This window comes from Oreochromis niloticus, linkage group LG17 (assembly GCF_001858045.2).
Source record: "Oreochromis niloticus isolate F11D_XX linkage group LG17, O_niloticus_UMD_NMBU, whole genome shotgun sequence".
Lineage (NCBI taxonomy): Eukaryota > Metazoa > Chordata > Actinopteri > Cichliformes > Cichlidae > Oreochromis > Oreochromis niloticus.
Window position 1 is genome coordinate 18,141,352 of NC_031981.2, and position 19,490 is coordinate 18,160,841.

A 19,490-nucleotide genomic window follows, 5' to 3' on the forward strand; every position below is an offset into this window, starting at 1 on the left:
AATACACCTGGAGGAAGCGGCGAGTGTGTGGTGATTAGATTAGGCTTTTACTGTACTCAAGCATACACACACACTGATAAGAAAGATGCTACTCTGCCTCTCTTCCAGCTGCCGTGTGAAGTGGAGAGGATAAAGACTACAAGCCCAGGGTGTTTGAGTTAGGTGCTCGCTGCAGAGGAACATTGTAAGGCTACTGGTTAGCTGTCAGACTTACAGCTCAAGTATTTTTTTTTTAAATTTTGTTTAAATCATACAAAAAAGGTAAATGTTATTGGTCTGTGTTTTCTAATATGCTTACACGGAACAATTTTAAGCAAAACTAATCCTTTGAGGGTTTTTTAAAAACTCATCAGAGATCTTAAAGAGGTCCAGTATAGTGTGATGGACATTATCGTGATCTGAAAAACAGAAGAACTTCTAACTAAAAAATAAATTACGTTTCTGAAAATAACTAAAGGGAGCAAACACGATTGGAATTTGGAAGAATGGTGTCTGAAGCCGTTACTGAAGTGGTTTTACACATGCACTGCTACCCTGAGATTTTATATACGTTACCAAACAGATTTGAGAAAGCAGATATCTTAAACAATTAAACAGGTTATTTAATAGTCTTTGTTCTGACGGCTCCTGTAGTACAAAGCTGTCCTAGTAAAAGCTACATGATGACATACACAAAGATATACATGTCGAAGGAAACTGGGATGATCCTGGGGAATGTTTCATCACCAGTGACTTCCAAGATCAACACTAGAGGTGAAATACACATCAACATGTGTATCTAGGGAGAGTCCTGACACCATTTAGAGTTCTCCCTTAAGACTCTGGATGTTGTCGGGCTGTCCTCTGTAACACTGTGGGACAGTACCATTGGGCTGGCAAACTGGGTTGGTGCACTCCATCTTCAGGGGATCACACTCCTCAGCCTACCTGGGAACCTCTTGGCCAGGGCACTGGTGAGGAAAGTTAGTTGAACCTCAGATTTAGGAAAAAACAAGAGTTTTCATCTTGCTCAAGGTCTTCAAGGAAATGCATGGGTGTGCAGGAGTTTACAATACTGGTCTACATGTGTTTTATGGAGTTCAAAAAGGCATTAAACAGTATCCCTCAGGTTGTGCTATGGAGGGTGCACTGGAATACAGGGTAGTGGAACATTTAAACGAGCTATTTGGTCTCCGTACAACTGTACTGAAAGGTTGGATAACATTGCAGATAATAAGTCAGACTTTTTTCTTTTGCACCTGTCAAAGATTGACTTATATATACATATATTTAAAGAATTTGTAGGTTGGATAGTGTCGAGTTTGGTGGTCTCAGGTACAAAACACCCTAAGATCCTGGGTATCAAGCATGACCTCAAAGTCTGAGGCTATATTTCTCTTCAGTTCAAGTACCTTCTTGCCTTGTTCACGATCGAAGAAAGAATGGAGTGGGACGCTGACAGATTGAATCGTGCAGTAATGCAGCTGTACAAGCGTGGTGAGGGAAAGAGACCTTACCATGAAAACAAAGCTGTCGATTTACAGGTAGAGCTACATTCTTACCCTCATCTATGGCCATGAACTGTGGAGAGTGACTGAAAAATTGACGTCACAAATATGAGAAGGGGTTTGCTTTAAAGGGTGTATAAAGTTTAAATAAACTTTGGAACTACAATGTGCAATGAAATTAAATAAAATAAAAAAAGCTCTGCCATATATTCCAACTTCTACAAAGCTTATACATTTTAGTTTTACTGTAAAAATGTGAAAAGTTCTACTTCAAGCTCCTAAGTGTTCCTAATATGTTGTCCATTTCACTCACAATGATGAGGAAACTGCATTTGCAAAGAACCCTAAAACTTGCATTTTCTTCAGTATGTTCTTCATTATGAATTCCCTACTATCGCTCATCTCCATTTCTGCTTTTCAAAAACGTTTGCAGTCCTGCCCTCTTCGCTGAGAGAAGGTTTTAGAGTTGTAGATGAACTGTGCGCTCCTCTTCTCAGCCTTGTAAATAATTAGAATTCCCTGGCTGTCTGCAGTGCCTGGACACTTCCATAATTACATTGTCAGTGCAGGGGCTGATTAAGGCTGGTCTGTGAAGTATGGTATTAGCTGAACCGCATCTGCATGTAGAATAGAACAGATGACCCTTTACTACCTTCAGCTCATTCTAACGTCGGCTACTGGGAGCTGGATGATGGTGGATTGTGTTACTGATGGTGATGATTACACTAAAATCCTTATTTAGGTGTAGATCAGTCTGAGATGTGTTCTAGGAGATATTTTCGAGAGCGTTTGGTAAATTCTCGTAAGTATAAGATTGAAATCACCACCTCATATTTGTGCCACTGGTGTAACTGTGTCTTTTTGCAGCCAGGATGGGTAAATCTTGATATTTTGGTACTTTGGTGCCTTCTGGTTTTAACATCAAACATTTCTACAAAGTATGAATGCTTCACAGATGATTTCTGACTATGGAAAACTTGCCCATCATGGCATCTGTATGACGGCGGCCTAGTTGATTGGCCAATAGACGTCTTCTTGGCTTCACCTCAGCTGATTTGAGCTACTGAACTGGAACTTTCAAATACTCAACTTTTTGTATTTTTGAGCATTTTATAATGCAATTACCTACCTGTTAATGTTTCCTCTCCAGCTTTGGTGTTCTAATATTATATATTTGTGCCATACTTAACACTAAATAAGTAACGTACAAATGTACCTGCTTTGTATTGGTACAAAGTAGATAACTGTGCTTTGTACCTATATAGTCGGAGGACAAACCTTGCTAACCAAGCTAACACTTCATCAAGGCTTTAAATCATTATTTAACAGTCAAATGGATAATGCCATGATGGATACATCCACCTACATCCACCTTTTCTATAGTGTCGGCAATCAGGACTCAGACAAAATAACTATTCTTTCAAGACCTTTCACGCACCCTCCATGACCCCATCTGTAAAGCTGAGATGCATAAAAATGATCATCTCGATTGCAGTGATGATGATAAGGTATTGATGGATATTTACCTCTGACCACACTTGCTGATTTATCACTGCTTGGTGAGTGTTTGATGGCTTACTGTATCATACATCTTTTCTGGGTAAAGCTCCACTGCAGGCAAGTCTAGGAAGAAGACTCTCCCTCCCCTCCCTGCCTGCCTTTCCCCTGACCTTGCAGCTTTATGACTGCAGTAATGCGCTGCAGATGAAGAGAGGAGCAAATCCACCGGAGATAATAGACAAATCATCTCCACGAGGTGGTGGAATAAAAAATCCCCAGACAAACAGACAGCCTGTGTGCTCTTGGACACCCCTTTAAGGAACTCTAGTGTTGATAAGTAATTATCCCTGCCCAAAGGCATGATGGGATTCACAGCAAGAGAAAACATTTGTATGATATGTTTGCAGTATTGGGCATAAAGTAAATCTTTAAAGAACGGATTGCGGACTAAGAATCTGTGGATCAGTAATTAAATTAGTGATCGCACATGCACGATTTTCATACACCAAGTATGATTCTGCATGTATATTTAATGCCACTTGCATTTATTTTGCATGTATGGTTAATACCACTTAGCAGGGCTTGCGTCTGTGGATTTTCCCCTAGCCTCCCTCCTCCCACTGGCGTCTTCATCAGTAACAATCCACTTAAGACACAGAAGGAGAAGAAAAAAGATATTTCCACTCGAGATTACTTCAGCATGCTTTACCTGTTGATTAAAACAGGCTAATGACACACATTTACAGTATGGTGAGTGTTAAAGTAGATGGGTTTAAGAGAAGAAAGCAGATTTAGGTTAATGTGAGGAAAGTGACAAATATAAAGAGTAATCATCAAGGAAAGCTATCGCAAGTGTTAAAATCTATTGAGTTTAAAGAGAACATGTCATTATATATCAAGTAAAAGACCATTTTAAATGCTGACAGCACTTGTCTTTGCAGAGCAGAATGACACCTCTGAACCTGAGCATCTGCCAACATCTTCCACACATCGCTGAGTGAAGACTTCTGTAGCTCCGCAAAGGAACTGCATGATTTGTGTGTCTTTACCTTTGGCCCGGTTTCTGCATGCTGACCTCAGGTAAGGCATGTTGGCATGCTGAAGGTATGTGAGGCATGACTTGGAGCACGTCCATTGTACTGCAACATACAATGTGCAGGAGGGAGGATCCTTACCGTATGCAAGTGGCAAGTACATTTCTGTGTGAATGCACTCTGGGAGAATGCAAACTATTGTTTGATTAGCATGCGTTCCATGTGTTTATTATCTTAACAGGCTTAGTGTCCTTGTTAGACTAGTACTGATTGCCCTATTTTTAGGTTTGTGAAGTGAGTCCCTGCAATACATGGACACCACTAATGTGCTGCTCTTACTGTGACGCTGTATTAAGGCCACCAAGGTTAAAGGTAATTCTGAAAAAAAAAATCAGTTTCGCATTAATCATTCACAAGAGAAACCCTGCATATTTATAGGGGGGAAAAAACCCTCAGCAAAAGGTGTCGTGGAGCCATATCACTTCACCTTCTGAAGGTAAGTTGAACCTGAGAACACCTAGAATCAAATAACCTGTAAGAAACATTTTAGAACATCAGCATCTTTTTCTAATATCATTCATGCAGAGATTTTCATTACTCTGATATGTAGCTCTTACATGTTCAGAGTATTTTTTTTTTAAATTCTTGGTACGTGTGCACAATTTTGCACAGAACTGTTTTTTAATGTGCTCATATTTTTTTTAACTATCTGATACTGAAAATGGCTGTAGCATATGCTTTTTTTCAGCAGTTGGATACAGACTTTACATACCGTTCTATATCTGTAATATAGAACATCTATAATAATATATAATATATCTATAATTACTTTAAATACTGTTCTATATCTGTAGCTTTTTGCTTTACTCTCATTTGTTATGGAAGCTCTTTGTTTATTCAAAGCAAACATGGACCAGCAGGATGTCAAATTTTGCACCTAATTATAATTTTGCAATATCTAGTAGTGAAAAGCCATTTAACCCCCCTTGTCCTGCCCCCCAAGCTCTACATATTGGTATGTGAGGCTTCCTAACAATCACAGATGTATTATTTTACTGGAAATACATAAACTAGTTGTTTATACTGGGAAGAGGGCAAAAACTGCCCTGTATCTGACCCAAGCATAAGGGAGGTCAGAGGAGGAGGAGGTGGTGGAGGGAGAAGCAAAAGTTGGGCTTAGAATGAGGGGGAGGCAGAGGAAGGTAGAGGACGGGTGTCAGGACAGAGCTCAAGGAGCAGTCAGAGAAAATAAACAGATGGAGCTTTGAGGATATTCTATCTGAAGCTTAGTCCTGTTGAGTATAAATATGGTGGCTGGTAAGCCATGTAAATAGGCCTGTGTTTACCTGTCTGCACGGCCCAAATTAATCACCCATGCCGCCACGAGCCACCAGGGGAGGAGGGGGAAAAGGGAGGCTGTGGGAAGGTGGGGAGTTAGGAGTGTAAACACAGCTAAAAGCTACTGGTTGGCACCATTTTGTTTTGGTTAGGATACAGAGTGAGTGATTAGGCTACTCTGCCGTGATGAAGGGGTGGCAGGAGTGATGGAGCACCACGGTGCGAGTGTGTGAGTGTGTATGACAGAGAGAAGGGGTCCACAAAAAAACTTTTGCTGAGATTCTGCTATGTTCAAGCTGCAGTGAGAAGTGCTGGACATTGTTTTACAGAACTGTACTGTACGCCAAGATAGCAAAGTACAAAATACCATCAAGATTTCGATATTATGAATAAGTTAAATGTAATATAAAAAATAGTTCCTACACAGAATCATATTAATGTCTTAAACCATGACTATAAAATTGCAAGGTTTTAATTTAAAAGCTTTTAGCTTGTTCTCTTGACCTCCCACTCTGACCTCTTGTACGAGCATGTCTGAGACTCAATGTCAAACTGAGAGCAAACATCAGCTTTTGTGTCAAACTAACACAACTTTCATGCAAACCACTCAAACGTTGGCACGTGCACATGTTTTTTGACAATCTGCAAACTTGTTCAAGTTTGAGGCTCACTGTTTTGTCACACTGAAGGAGATCACCTAGATGCACAAGTGCAGCCAGGATAGAGACAAGTCAGTTCTGCCCAAAGAGAATATCTTGAAGAGGAGATCGGCCAAATTTGAATCACTTCATGATTTCGATTTAGAGCCTCAGAAGTTTATGATTGCATCTAGGAGATTAAATCTGCTACTTTGATAAACATCCAAATCATCAGTCATTCTGACCTTAAGCATATGCTTCTATTAACCGATATTTTTCAATCAAGAATATCGGCAAACTGCACTGTCACTCCAAGTCCTTGTAGTCTATGATTAAGGACAACAAGACTTTATGCAAAGCATAAAGCACATCTGACTTTTGTTCCCACTCATCTACACCTCTGCTGATAGGATAAGGAGTCAAATAAGATGTGGTGCGGTGAAAGTAAAGGCCAGGGGGGTCGAAGCGTTTGTTCTGGGTTTTCCATTATGTGATTTGGCATGCTGATGCCTTTCATTTCAATCATTAGAATTCAGCTGGGATCAGGAGGGCTTTCAGGTGCAGGAGAGGAGCTGCGTTTGGATTAGTGGTCCACGTATGCGCAGCAGGATAGACTCCAAACGAGGCTGATTATCATACCATTTCTCATACCTGAAACGATTAATGCAGTTTTTTAACCTCTTCTTTTAAAGGGGGGGATGGTTTAATTTAATATATGCTTGGTGTTTAATCATAAGCCCTGCATTTTAGGTCCTATGCAGAATGATATTACTGGTTTAAGAGCAATGTAGGCCACCTCAATGCCATTTAGTTCCTTGAGTTTTGCAAATTTTGCTTCTTTAGAACTTTATGCCTCCAAGTCAGAAGACGCGAAAGGTGAGCTGTGAATAAAACAGTTACCAGGCAAAGTCAAGCTCTATAACCTTCACATATATGTATAGAGTGAGCAATAATGGGGGAATTTAACAGTTAGTGACTCCACAATTGAGTATAAACATTTAAAAGGCGAGAGTCAGTTATGATTCCCCATGGTGAGAAAGCGAAGCATGAGCAAACGGGTCCAAACAGAATCACAAGTAGTCTTGCAAACCGTGTAACGGACACGTTTCAGCCGTGGTGTCTTGATTAGCTGACACAAGTGAAGCCACTGAGTATTTGTTAGTATGACATTGTCACAGTCAGACACTGAAAAGAAGTTAAAAAGTTGGAACTTAAGCTGCCATTCTGTAGAAATCTGTTAGTGAAGGAAACTGAAGCGTAGCTCCCGTTCTTAAAGCGTTTGGCGTCACGCATTAATCTGCATGACCTGAAACAAACATGACAGTAGCTTATGCAACAGTTATGACTCTCGCTAGCTCAAATGAAATGGTACCACGGGAAATTAATCATCTTCACTGGGAATCAAGCAAGGCCTGCCTTCCTTAGGTTCCAGTAACCGATGGAAGTAGATGGCATATAAGGGCTCAAGAGACCAGCACAGATCACTGAATGCTAACAACTGTCAGTGACTCCGAGTGAGCCGAGGTAAATTACCTTTAACCAAAGGAACTACCGGTAGGATCGAAGGATACAGTTGACTGACATCAAAAAAGGGGGTGTGAAATATATTAGAGGGTTACCTAAGCAACCAGATCTAGAAATATCCACTAGAGACCAGCTGGTGTTAATAAAGCAGTGAGTGAGAAGCTTTATATGTGGACAGGGCCTTAGTATTAATAAGTGTCATGACAGCTGTAACTAATATATGATATCAGTGTTATTCTCAACTTACCCCATGCTGATACTTGGGTAAGAGCCTTTCTCTTTTAAATAAGCAGTGGTACCATTTAGTGACATTTTTTTCTAAAGCAAAGAGTGAGTAGAATAAACCGTGTGAAAAGTCAAGCAAAGTGGAAAAAACATACCTCCTACATAGGACACAAACAGTTTTGTGGTTAACTTTCACACAGTCCATTACAACGGCCAGTTTCACATGCCTGCCAGGTATTTCTTCCGTTTCTTGCCCCATGTGTGACTTTTAATGTCACTGCATTCCCAGAACTTACCATTTAACACATCGAGCATGACTCCCACAGGCAAGCTACAAGGATGCTAACTGGTAATCAGTGGGAAACATCCTTTAAATTCTGAAAGCAAAAAGGTATCGAATGAGTGCACGTTCTTGATTTCAACTTATTTGTTCACAATATGAAAAAAATCAGCTGCTCTTGTATGTAATCAAACCTTAATGTAATGGAATCAGCTTACCCACTTAAAGCAGGCGCAGGCTTTGCTTTTGACAGCTCAGTTTTAAGGAAGCCAGGGCTACTGCGTAGCAGGCCTCAGAAATACAGTAAGTAAGTAATTTCTGCCTCGCTGCAAACTTTTCGGATTCCGTGACTTCCAGAGAAGAGAAGAATGGGCTGTTACGACACGTGAAAGCAGTAATGCCTTTTAGCATTTCTGACATGTTTGTCTTGGGCTAATTCCTCTCCACACCACGACAGCCACGACCTACAAAGTCAAACGGCTCTGTCACACCTCTTTTCTCTTGCATGGTCTATCTCTTCACTCTTCACAGCGAAAAGGCCAAAGGGTTTTCCTTGGTTCCTGTAGTGTGAAATGCAAACTGTCATTAACTGGGCGAGGGCAAGCGGAGGGGCTTACAGGGGAGCCATCAATACAGAGGATGGAAGTGGGGGTGGTGGGGAGAAACAGAGAAAGCTTCTCCCTTCATTGTGTCTCAATAACTTTAAAAAGGAAACTAATCCATTCTGCTCTTAATTGCATGCCACGTCCCTCGATGTGTCTCCCCCTCCGTCTCCACACAATGTGGAGGAGGCAATATTTAAACAGACTTCCCAAGATTCCCATTTCAAACGGTGTAATGAGTTTTTAAAGAACATAATGGTCTATATTATATTAGACGTTTTTAGCAGGAGGTGGTGAGGAAGGGGGTGGTGGAGGGAAAAAAAATGGGGGAAGCTTTTCCTGTTAAAACGAGGTTTGTCTTTTCAGGGCTGGGGGTTGAAATGTAAAAAGTGTGTGACAGTGCAATTGTGTGCGAACCTTCACTTCAACAACATACAAGAAGGAGACATGAGAAGTGAAGGGTGCGATGGGAGACAGTGCTCTGAGGATTAAGGTCTAATTTCTCCTGTTCTTTCATTGAGACTCTGCAATCCCCAAAAAAGATTGATTGGGACTTTTAATTACACGGCGGTAATTATGGTCCAGATCTAGCATTTGAAAAGAAAGAATTAAAGTTCATTTTACTTGGTTAATTATCAAAGCTTGTCCTGATGCATTTGTGTGTATGTGTGTGTGTGTGTGTCCAGCGAAAGCCTCCCCCTAACCCCCGCCCCGATGCCAACAGCGACGCAGGACTCCGGATCACAGATATTCGGTAATTAAGGCAAAAAGGTTACATCCGAAATAAAAGATGAGCGAGCGTATTTAGCAGGAAGAAGCTGAGGGGAAAAAAAAAACTTCTGATAGGGAAAATCGGATCCTGTCTTTCATTCCTCTAATTCTAATTCTACTGAATCTAGCGCTACTTTTCTGTCACTATCAGCACTCGCAAATTACAACATTTCACATTCATCAGCCTTTACTCGCAAGAAGCTGCAGAACAGTAGCTCGCCTGGGTAATTGGGTTGATTTTTTTTTTTACCTCCCCCCTTCACTTCAGTAAGTCCGGACGGCCTCGCCCTCCCTCCCCCGGCCTTGTCCAGTCAAATCTGCACTTGCTGACATGCAGCACAGTAGCACTGTGCTTCTAATTTTTACATTACATTGCATTAGCTTCACCAGGTTTAAGGGGAAACCAATACAGGAATCATTTTATGGCGTAAAGCAGGAGCTGCGATTTGGGCTCAGGAGTCAATCTGGCGCCTGGTGATGATGGTGGTGGAGTTAGCGGGGTTGGCAGGCCTGATTAGACCGTCTTAGGCCGGGGAGTCATATATGTGCTATTTCGCTGATAGGCTGCGAATCTGGATTTCCTGCTCCAGTGCGCTCATGGAGCTAAACCCATCCAACCGAGGAGGCTAGGCAAAGTGGGGAAGGTGATTTCCTCCATCTCCTGCCCGTGCGCACACACACACACACACACACACACACACACTTGAGTGCTCAGAGTCACACGCATGAACATCACTGCCTCAGCACAACCTCATGAAATATTTTTTAATGTCTGTGTATGTGTGTGACAAAGAGCAAAAAATGTATTCACTGGAGGGTTTCGGAGAAAAAAAGATCACATTTAGTGGACTGCAGTGCAGCCTTCATCAAAAAAAAAAAAAATTGTTTTAGTTTTTTTTTTTTTGTATATTTCAAAGTTGTTGTCCCATCACGAGCTGCTGGCATTTTAACATCCAGCTCTGTCTCTTCTCCTTTCACCGTGTCTTTTCTCTGTCTTCTTTCAGTCCGTCGCTGTGTCATCCGAGCTCTGCCCACCTGCATCCAAGACGCTGCAGCAGCCCTTCGGACCATTTAGCGGGGACACAATTACGCAATTGTGCGAGCAGACAAATGCCGTGTAGGACAGTTGGGGACGGTGGAGGTGGGGTAATGCAATCTCCCTCTATGCTCCCGCTCTTTCTCTCCCCCTCACCTGGCCTCCCCGCGGTCCTCACCCTCAACACCCCTCCCTCCTTTTCTCCCGCTCTGTCATCCCAGGCTTGTCCATCTCAGCCCGGGGAACAGTGGAGAAGCTGTGTGTGTCGGCTCTTCCCAACAATTACCTTCAATTACGGCTCACTGCAGTGTGGCCTAGTGAAAGGCTTAGCCATTAGGAGTCTCTCTCTCTCCCACACACTCTCTCGTCCCTCGCTCAGTTCTGGAGTCTGGCCAGGCTCCATGTGAAAACGACCCAAATAGCCCCCTGCTCACTTTACACGCCCCACAGCTCACTTTACGTGAGCCTGCCCCAACCAGAATACCTCACCGGCACTCTGTTAATTCACATCTTTCACTCCCTTCCTTTCCCTTATCCTCAGCCTTCCTCCACCTGGTCTCTTCTTCTTCACCCCTCCCTCCCTCCCTCACCTGTCTCCTCTTCACAGTCGTCCTTTCTTAGAGTTTTCCTCCACCGGGACATGATCCTGTTTGTGGTGGTTGGAGAGTTCAGGGGCAACACAGACAATGGATACCGTGAGATGGGAAGCTCCCTTGTGGTTTAAAGTTTACGGCAGCCGATAAATAACCAGTGGAGGTATATCTTTGGGATGTGTTTTAAGCATTTCAAGGTTTTTCTTTGCAGATTTCCTTTTCCTTCAATTTCATGTAAGATTCATGTTTTGTATTTTTTTCCTTCTGTTTAGGTAGCCGATCCATCTGGTTACTATATCCAGTCAGCTCTCTCTTATCTGATCACCTCAGCGGGCCGGGTGCGAACACACAGCTTCTTATCTCCAGGTGTTGTATTTCTATTCCTGAGATAATTAGCATACCGTTTGTCCTAAAACCCACCATGCTACACACACAGCTTAGAGAGGGAAAAAAACCCAAAACAAAAGTACATCTTATTTGGTATCTAGCACAGATGTGGGGAACAATGAGGTGTGTGTAAGCCCAGTCTTAACCCACTGCAGCATCCTTGTTCCTACCGTAGCTCTGGGCCTGTGGACAAGAAGGTCCGGCTCAGAACAGGACAGCTGTGTCTGGGATCACACTTCTCTGTTACAGAGGGGGCTGACCACAGCCCAAAAGCAGCCCAAAAACCATCCCAGCAACCCTCCCATCCTCCCTGCTCGCATGCTCAGGAAACCCCTCCAGGGCTCCCCTGGCCGTTTCCAAACCTGGGCATCGCCGCTGTCGTTTGTGCCTCTCGCTTTCAAGGCCGGCCAAGAGCCTCTCCTACTCCTCTCGGCTCGTTCTGAGCCGAGAGCCTCCCCCTGCCACCTGGCACATCGACTCGGCTCGCTGCTCTGTGTGTGTGTGTGTGTGTGTGTATAAGCACACGTATACTATGTGTGTGTGTGTGTGTGTGTGTGTGTGTGTGTTCGCATTCAAGGGTGTACCTTTGGCACAGTGTTACGCTATATGCCTGCACTTTTGTTTGAGCATTGTTTGAGAAGGTGCATGTGCACGCAACAGCATTGTACATGTTCACGAGTGTGTGTGTGTGTGTGTGTGTGTGTGTGTGCATGTGTGAGCGTGTGCGTTTGCCTAACAGCCCCATCCTCTCAGGCACCCGGGGGCTCTTTCGAAAATGCATCAGTGATTTTGGCTCTGCAGCCGGCGACAACACGGTCGGTTTTCAGCACACTACCGGCGAGGTTTACCTCTCAGCCAGGGATGGCCAAGCAGACACTTTCCCTGGACAGTCTCAGTCCTGACCCCCCTTCCCTTCCCGAAACACACACACACACACACACACACACACACACAAAACGCCACAGCATCCTAATCCAAGCCTGAGAAGCATGGTAAAGGAATACTCTGACTGATCCAAGGGAGTGGCCGATTCCAATTTCTCCTCAAGTGGATACCTTTATGATGATGATGTGTGTGTTTGTGTGTACGCGTGTGTGTGTGCTTGTGCAATTGTGCGACTGATGTATTGTAATGAGTCGTTTTCTCACCATTTTGGATAGAAATATGGCTGCTGGCTGTTAAGCTTTGGATCTTTAGAAGAAAAAAAAAAAAGCAGGAGAGTGGATGTTTTCAATTCAATTCATTCTGAGTGAAATTTTGCAACCGCCCCATTATGACAGCTGCAAATATACAGTCAATCAATTGAGAGTGCAATATCAAATATTAGTCTGTGCCGCCCGTCTTTTTCTTTCAACTCGGTGCCATCAATTGTGCTGTTCTGCCAGGCCTGTCAGCGAGCTGATTTACTGCTGTCTTGCCTAATATACTGTAATGACTCTGTTTATAAAGAATTGGAGAAGCCACCCACATACACAGCGCTCATTTTCACCCTGCAAGCAAGTGAGCAACAACACACGGAGTCGATTAATGGCAACAAAACTGTCGCCTGTCTGTTTCAAAGACGCACAAACTCACATTTAAGCTGATCAGTTGATCGGCTGCCAGGGAGCAGAAAGCAGTTAGTGTGTCTAGACGCGGCCCATAAATCAGGCGGTTTCCCATTAATAATACCAATGACAAAACTGCCTATTAATCATAGAGCTGTGTGTGTGTAAATTTCATGAGCAGCAAAGACAGTAAACAAATATTTAGTTACCCCCCACTCAGCGCGACTCTCGTTGAATGAGAATCCCATTTGGGACGTTATGGAAGTGTTGCGATGACCCGCGGGGAAGCTAATACGTCCTTCAGTGAGAGTGCAGCAGTTTCTGATCGTCACAGCCACAACATGAGTCACATACTGTATGCAATAAACACCCCCCAACCCCGAGGTTGCACATAGACACACAAACCAATGTTTGCCAATTTAACAGAAACTATTGCAGGCTCCTTTTGGAAAGGTTTCTTCCAGCTGTTGTTTATCTGTGTGGAAATATCCTTTTAAGTATTACAAAAGACTCCTGGCAGCCGCCAATAAATACAGAAACTCAGGCTGAAAAATTTGATGTAATGCTGGTTTGATTTTTTGTTGTTGTTATTTTGTGTGTGTGTGTGTGTGTGTGTGTGTGTGTGCATGCATGTGTGTGTGTTGGCTTTTTGGTTCCATTCCAAGATCTGTCTGACACTGTGATTTTTGTGGTTTGTGATAAGCGGCAAGTCAGGAAAGTTGAGATGAGAATCTTCTCTCTGTTCTTATTTGTGCTGTTGTTTCAGCCATGTCAGATAGTGTAAACACACTGCAACAACTGCGATACAACTCAGGGGTTATCAGATCTGTAATTGTCTGTGTCTCTTTTGAGAAAGCGCACCGCTGATTCTTCGGGTAATATCTACAAACATAATCCGCCGTTGACTTGATGTGCTTAAACTGGCTGCTCTGTCTCAGAGTGGGACGCCTGCACGAGTGTGTATCCCAGCAAAAAAAGAAAAAAAAAAAGAATACACTTCATAGAAACAGTTTATTTCCAGATGTGTGTGTGTGTCTGTGTCTGCGCTTTTGTGTACAAGCAAAAGCAGTGTGTGTTCCACATGCATCAAGCTGCCCTGATAAGATTTTGAGCTGTTTTTCTAATTAGAAGTTGCTGGAATTGTGATCATTATTTTCCCCTCAATTAAATGATACAGCCTCCTGCAAAAGGAGCCTCTAATCAGTTTGTAATTAATGCCGTGATTCCCCCACCCCCCCACCGCCTCGCTGCCTGCTCTTTCCAGTTCCCATTAAAACAAACAGAAAAATAAATAAAGCAGTTGTCTTTATGTGCTCTGTAGTAATAGGTATTAAGGCGAATTGTGGAATGAATCGGAAACAAACTGCAAACTTTACTGCGTAACCAGTGACTAAGGGATGACATATTAAACAGTTTCTACTGCAAAAGCAAATAAATGATTTAATCATTTACTTCCACTACTTCCTCCCACACACATGCACGGCTAGGCCACCCAGGTCCATCAGTCATTGCTCACTTTGTGTCATTTTAACAGACTGTATAAAAAAGATAGACATAGCTTGGGTGGCTACATCAGTGGCTGACCGCTTTGGTCATTCCACCGGATATGACGAGCACGGGTGGATCTTAATGTGAAACGGAGGAACACTAAAAGCTTATACCTGACCTGCTACGTGTCTGTCCACCCTAAAGCACTTCCTTGCCTTATCCTTTAACTTTTTGACTTCAAAAGGGGCCATAATTTATACAATCTTTTATCCAGCAGGAGTTAAAACTGCTGACTGGGACTATAAACTCAACAGGGCAGTGTTTGCTGCGGTCACAGATCAAGAGAGCTGGACAGCTTTCCTATACAACCAGAGGAGATACCCCCTCCTGGCCATTAGAAGCATTGCAGGTTTAGGAAACTTCTGCTTTGACCCTTCTTTTCAGACACAGAAGTTACATCCTTGCTATGCTCATGATAGAACGATCCCATCCATGAGATCCATCTCCAACCAGCCAATCTCAGTCCACGCTCATGTTTCCCTAAAACTTGCTTTGTCGTCATCATTCCGCTGTCTACATTTATCAGGCCCATTTTGTACTTTTTGTCATCATTAGCAAATATTAGCATGCTAACATGCTAAAGTAATAAGCAGTCCATCACACTTGCTGCTCCTGAGTCCACCACAGCACACAGTGGTCAGGGTAACAAGACGACCTGGATGTTCACGGTGAAACCTGCCCGGGGACCATAAAGACGGCCGAGTGTGAGTAAAGTAAAAGGAGCAAAAATATACAGACGTCACGTTAACAAAAATATTTGAAATGCACCGCGCCACTTTGAATTCTGGCCTGTGAGGTAATGTTATGGCGTTTTGTTATCTGGTCAGCTTGCTCCAGTGAGACGAATGAGGTATGTAATGGTTCACATACACAGAATCTGAATTTTTTTTAAACTGTACAAAGGCCTATTGATGTCGTGTGAAAGGGATTTTTGATGTGCCCAAGAAGATGATAAATGAACAGGTTCTGCTGTGTCGATCATAAATAATAATAAAAAGACATTAGAGACATTCCTGAATAATTTATTTTTGTGTTAGGTTTTATATCACTTTAAATTTAAATGGCAGATCACTTTGGAAAATCTCCCTGTATTTGAAAGGTAGACTATAGAAAGTAAGATATTACCTGAGGCTACCGCAGTGCACGGTGTGCCAAAATTATTTTTCCCCCCTACAAAAAGTTGGATGTGAGTTCTAAAAGTGAGCTCACAATACCTCAGAGAAAAATAAGTGAACATCTACACTATACAAGCTTACACATGCTCCCTCTGCCTAGCAGTCAGTCATTTAGTTAGTCAGTCAGTCAGTCTGTGGATAAGGATCTGGATGAGCTCAGGTGATTACGCTCTTTAGGCCAATGCTAATTGCAAGGTCTTTGCTCTAAGTACTGTAAAGGTATTAATTAAAGCAGACCATTAATCAAGGCCTTTGGCAGCTGAACCAAGAGGAAGACAGCTAGGAGGAAGGACTGAGAAAAAGAAGAAAGGCAGGATAGGAAAAGAAAAGTGCAGGTTTTCTCTTTCACTTCCACTGTGGGTGTGTAGGCTAAGGTGATCATAAACTTTAGTTAATAACTTGTGGAAAAGGGGAGGATGTGGCGGGTATGGATAATAGCACTTTGATAGCATTTGACAACTCCAGTCATCACCGTTACATCAGTGCAGCACCACCCACAACAACATTAAGAGATAAAACAAAAGATCTCAACTACTGTACCCAGGTTAAAATGTCAGATTCCTATTATGGATACCATTCGTTATACTTACTCCGTAAGACAGGCTTGAAGAAAAAGCCAAAGCTGCACCTTTTCTGTTCACTTGAGGCTTCTGAAAGCCTTTAGAGCTAAATATAGCTTGGTATTTATGACACAGGATGCGAGTGCTGATAAAGCTCAGATACTAAAAAGATACTTCTTTTTAGAGAAACATAAATATATGGCCTGTTCCCATCCCCTGCGTCTCTGAAGCCATACTGCAGCCCTGAACTTTCCTCAACATTACCCTGAGTACCAGGGTAAAAGTCGTTACCCTGCCAGCTCGATCATGCAAGCGCTGTTTAATGTCAAACGTTCACACGTGAGAATAGAGATGGTAAATATCTGAGTATGTGCACTACCCATGCATCAGCCTTTCCAGGTGAAAGAATACATCTGACTCGGAGAATCTCCTGTTGCGTGCTTCTCGTGAGATAGGGCAAATGTCAACAATGCCCAGACCTGATCTTTTTTCAATGCTGTGCAGAGGTCATGGGTGAAAACTGCTTGAGACACGTGTGAGGTGTCCCCTGGAGTCGATGCGGGACTGTGTGTTTTCAAATAACCGTTTTTAATTGTGAGCTTAGCACAAGGAAGTGACTAAATTTAGAAATACCAAGTATAAAGCACGTTCATTTGATCATGCCTTTGCAACAGATCTGCTACTTGTTAGTTTATGATTTCGGTTCCAGGGAAGCTTTTCATTAAGCACCAAGAAAGCAATTAAATATAGAGATTTTTATTTAGTCATCTTGCACCTTCCGTATATGTTCACGATATTTTTGCCTCTGCTGTCACATATAAAGTTTATATGCATCTGCATCACAAACCATCACCAGAACACAAATGTGACACTTCTGATTCTGCTGAATCCCCAGTGACATCAATGACAATTTTGAGGATACTTTCATTTTTTAATGAATATCAAGAGGTTAAAAAGAGCTTGACTTGCAAAGTTTTACCGTTTACTCATCAAGTTAACAGTCATCATTTTGTTCTCTTTTTATTAAGTTTTACAGTTTGAAGCTGTATGCTCCACCCGTGCTCATGAATAACTTGTGTTTGTTCTTCAGGAATAAGTGCGGTGCTATATAACCTTTGTGAAAGTGCTATAACTTTGGCCAAACACAGCCATGTTTGGCCATGGAAAATATTCATATTCCCAGTAGTTTTCACTCCCCGCAGACTTAAAAGTTAAAATTATACCCTGCTTCTTATTAAAAGCTGTGATTATTACCTTGAGCCTTAATTTATACATATGCATGTATTTAAACTCTAAATATGCGGACCGACGGGAAGCGCGGCGGTGAAATCCTATTATATCCTACCTGTGAGATGTAGAGTGGTAAGCCCTCTGACTCTTAGCAGAATGGGACTGGAGAGACAAAAGGCATCAGTGCTAAACGACTGAGGTGATTTTAATCACATGCTCTTAGGGAAAGAAAGAGTGAAGAAAAAATAACATCTGAAAACCAATTCAGCGAACAAAGGTCTGAGTGTTCCCTTGTGGTGGGATCGAAGAGAAAAAGAGGACAAGTGAAAGAATGAAAGCTGAGAAATAGGGTTTTATCACGGTTTTGATTCAGTGAACTGAGGGTTGGGGTTCAGAGAGGAGACGAGGAGGGGAGGGAGGAGAATTAGAGTCCTCCTTCTAGTCGGCGGGGATATTTAATTTCTATCTCTTTCTCCCCATCTCTTCCATAAACCCAATGATCATCATTTTCATGTCTGTTCTCACTCCCTCTTCTTTCCTGGACCCGTCACTGACAAAATGGCTGCTGAGGGTTTGAGGATGATGCTCAATTTGTAGAGCGTCTAAAACGTCAAAGAGGCTGTGAGAGACGGGGGTCGGGTAGGTGCTCAGGTTTCCCTAATGGCTGTGTTGGGATCGGCCCCTGCTCTGATTGGACTGTTAAATGATTTTCTGGGCTTGGGGCCCAGCCAGGACTCCGTCAACTTTTTTGTACTGTGACAGATGAACAAAACGAAAAGCTAATGAAAGGGGAAATGGACACGTCGGAGGTCGATGTGGTTTCGCGGTCCGACAGCGAGAGGATTGTGCTCGAGATTTTAGTCAACGAATGGCAAAGAGGAAAGATTGATAGTTTGTTCAAGAGATATAACGAATTTAATTTAAGATACAAAGCACATGGAAAGCATGTTGTTCTTAACGTGCTGAAAGAATTAGTTAATGAAGAATGAATTAATGAACATGTCCTAATCTTCATAGGAAAATTCAAGATATGTAATGAAGGGATGATAATTTTTGTAGGTTTCGGTTCAGATACTTTTGTTCTTTACCAAACATGCATTCGAGTAAGGAAGTCTATATGGAAAACTAAAAGACCATATTTAGCTTTTCTGAATTTATCTGGATTTGCAAGCAATTACCAATTCAATTGTATTTATATGGCGTTAAATTACAGCAGCAGCCACCTCAAGGTACTTCATGTTGTGACGTAAAGACCCTGCAATAATACAGAGGAAAGCCCAACAATCAAATGACCCCTTTATAGGCATGCACTTGAAGACAGTGGGAAGGAAAAGCTCCCTTTTAACAGGAAGAAATTTTTAGCAGAACCACACTCAGGGAGGTGCAGCTATCTGTGACTCAAAAGAAAATCTTGGCCCACACTTCGACCAAGGACAAAAGCCTTGGGTAAAGTATTGGGTGTTGTCCCCAATTGCTTAGGTGTAGACTAGCTGACGGTTTCTTAGATTAGTTAGAAGTTGTATACTATTATCATTAAAATGATTACTATTGTAATTTATGCATAGAAAAAGCCCCTTTGGGCAAGGATCAGTGTAATTAAAGTATTTTTTTGGCTGCCAATATGATGGTACTTGGACTGAAAACTTGGACAGTTGTTGGGTGTCCAGTTGGCGTAGCAGATGCACTGTAACTTCACCATACCTGGTACCCTGCATGGGCGACCAGTTGCTCTTCTGTCTCTCTGTATTCTGCAAACAATTAATTAACTGAGAAAAAGCTTGACAAGACCTTAACCAGGTAATTTTGTTCTGACATAATACACAACACATAGGCAATGCCAATGGGCAAGGATTACCAGGCTGCTATACTGACAGGGGTAATTTAATTACCTTCCACATGCTATCATTTAATGTTAGTAGTTCCCTTGTTTTGTTAACAAGCCTGTCGTGTGTTTCTTTAATTTGTTTATGATAACCATGTTGTGTTTCATCTGAACTAGTAGCATTATAATTGGT

At 42.3% G+C, this 19,490-nt stretch overlaps 2 long non-coding RNA genes across 3 annotated transcripts in view; both read right to left on the reverse strand.

The window, feature by feature from the left end:
• The window catches only part of LOC112842566 (uncharacterized), a 171,280-nt gene that overhangs the window by 75,465 nt on the left and 76,325 nt on the right, over nt 1–19,490 (reverse strand). The window lies entirely within an intron of this gene.
• Nucleotides 604–8,501, reverse strand: LOC102077573 (uncharacterized). The gene is made up of 3 exons (XR_269994.4): nt 8,245–8,501; nt 8,043–8,123; nt 604–950 (listed from the first exon to the last, which is right to left on the reverse strand). It is a non-coding gene; the product is annotated as an uncharacterized LOC102077573 (long non-coding RNA).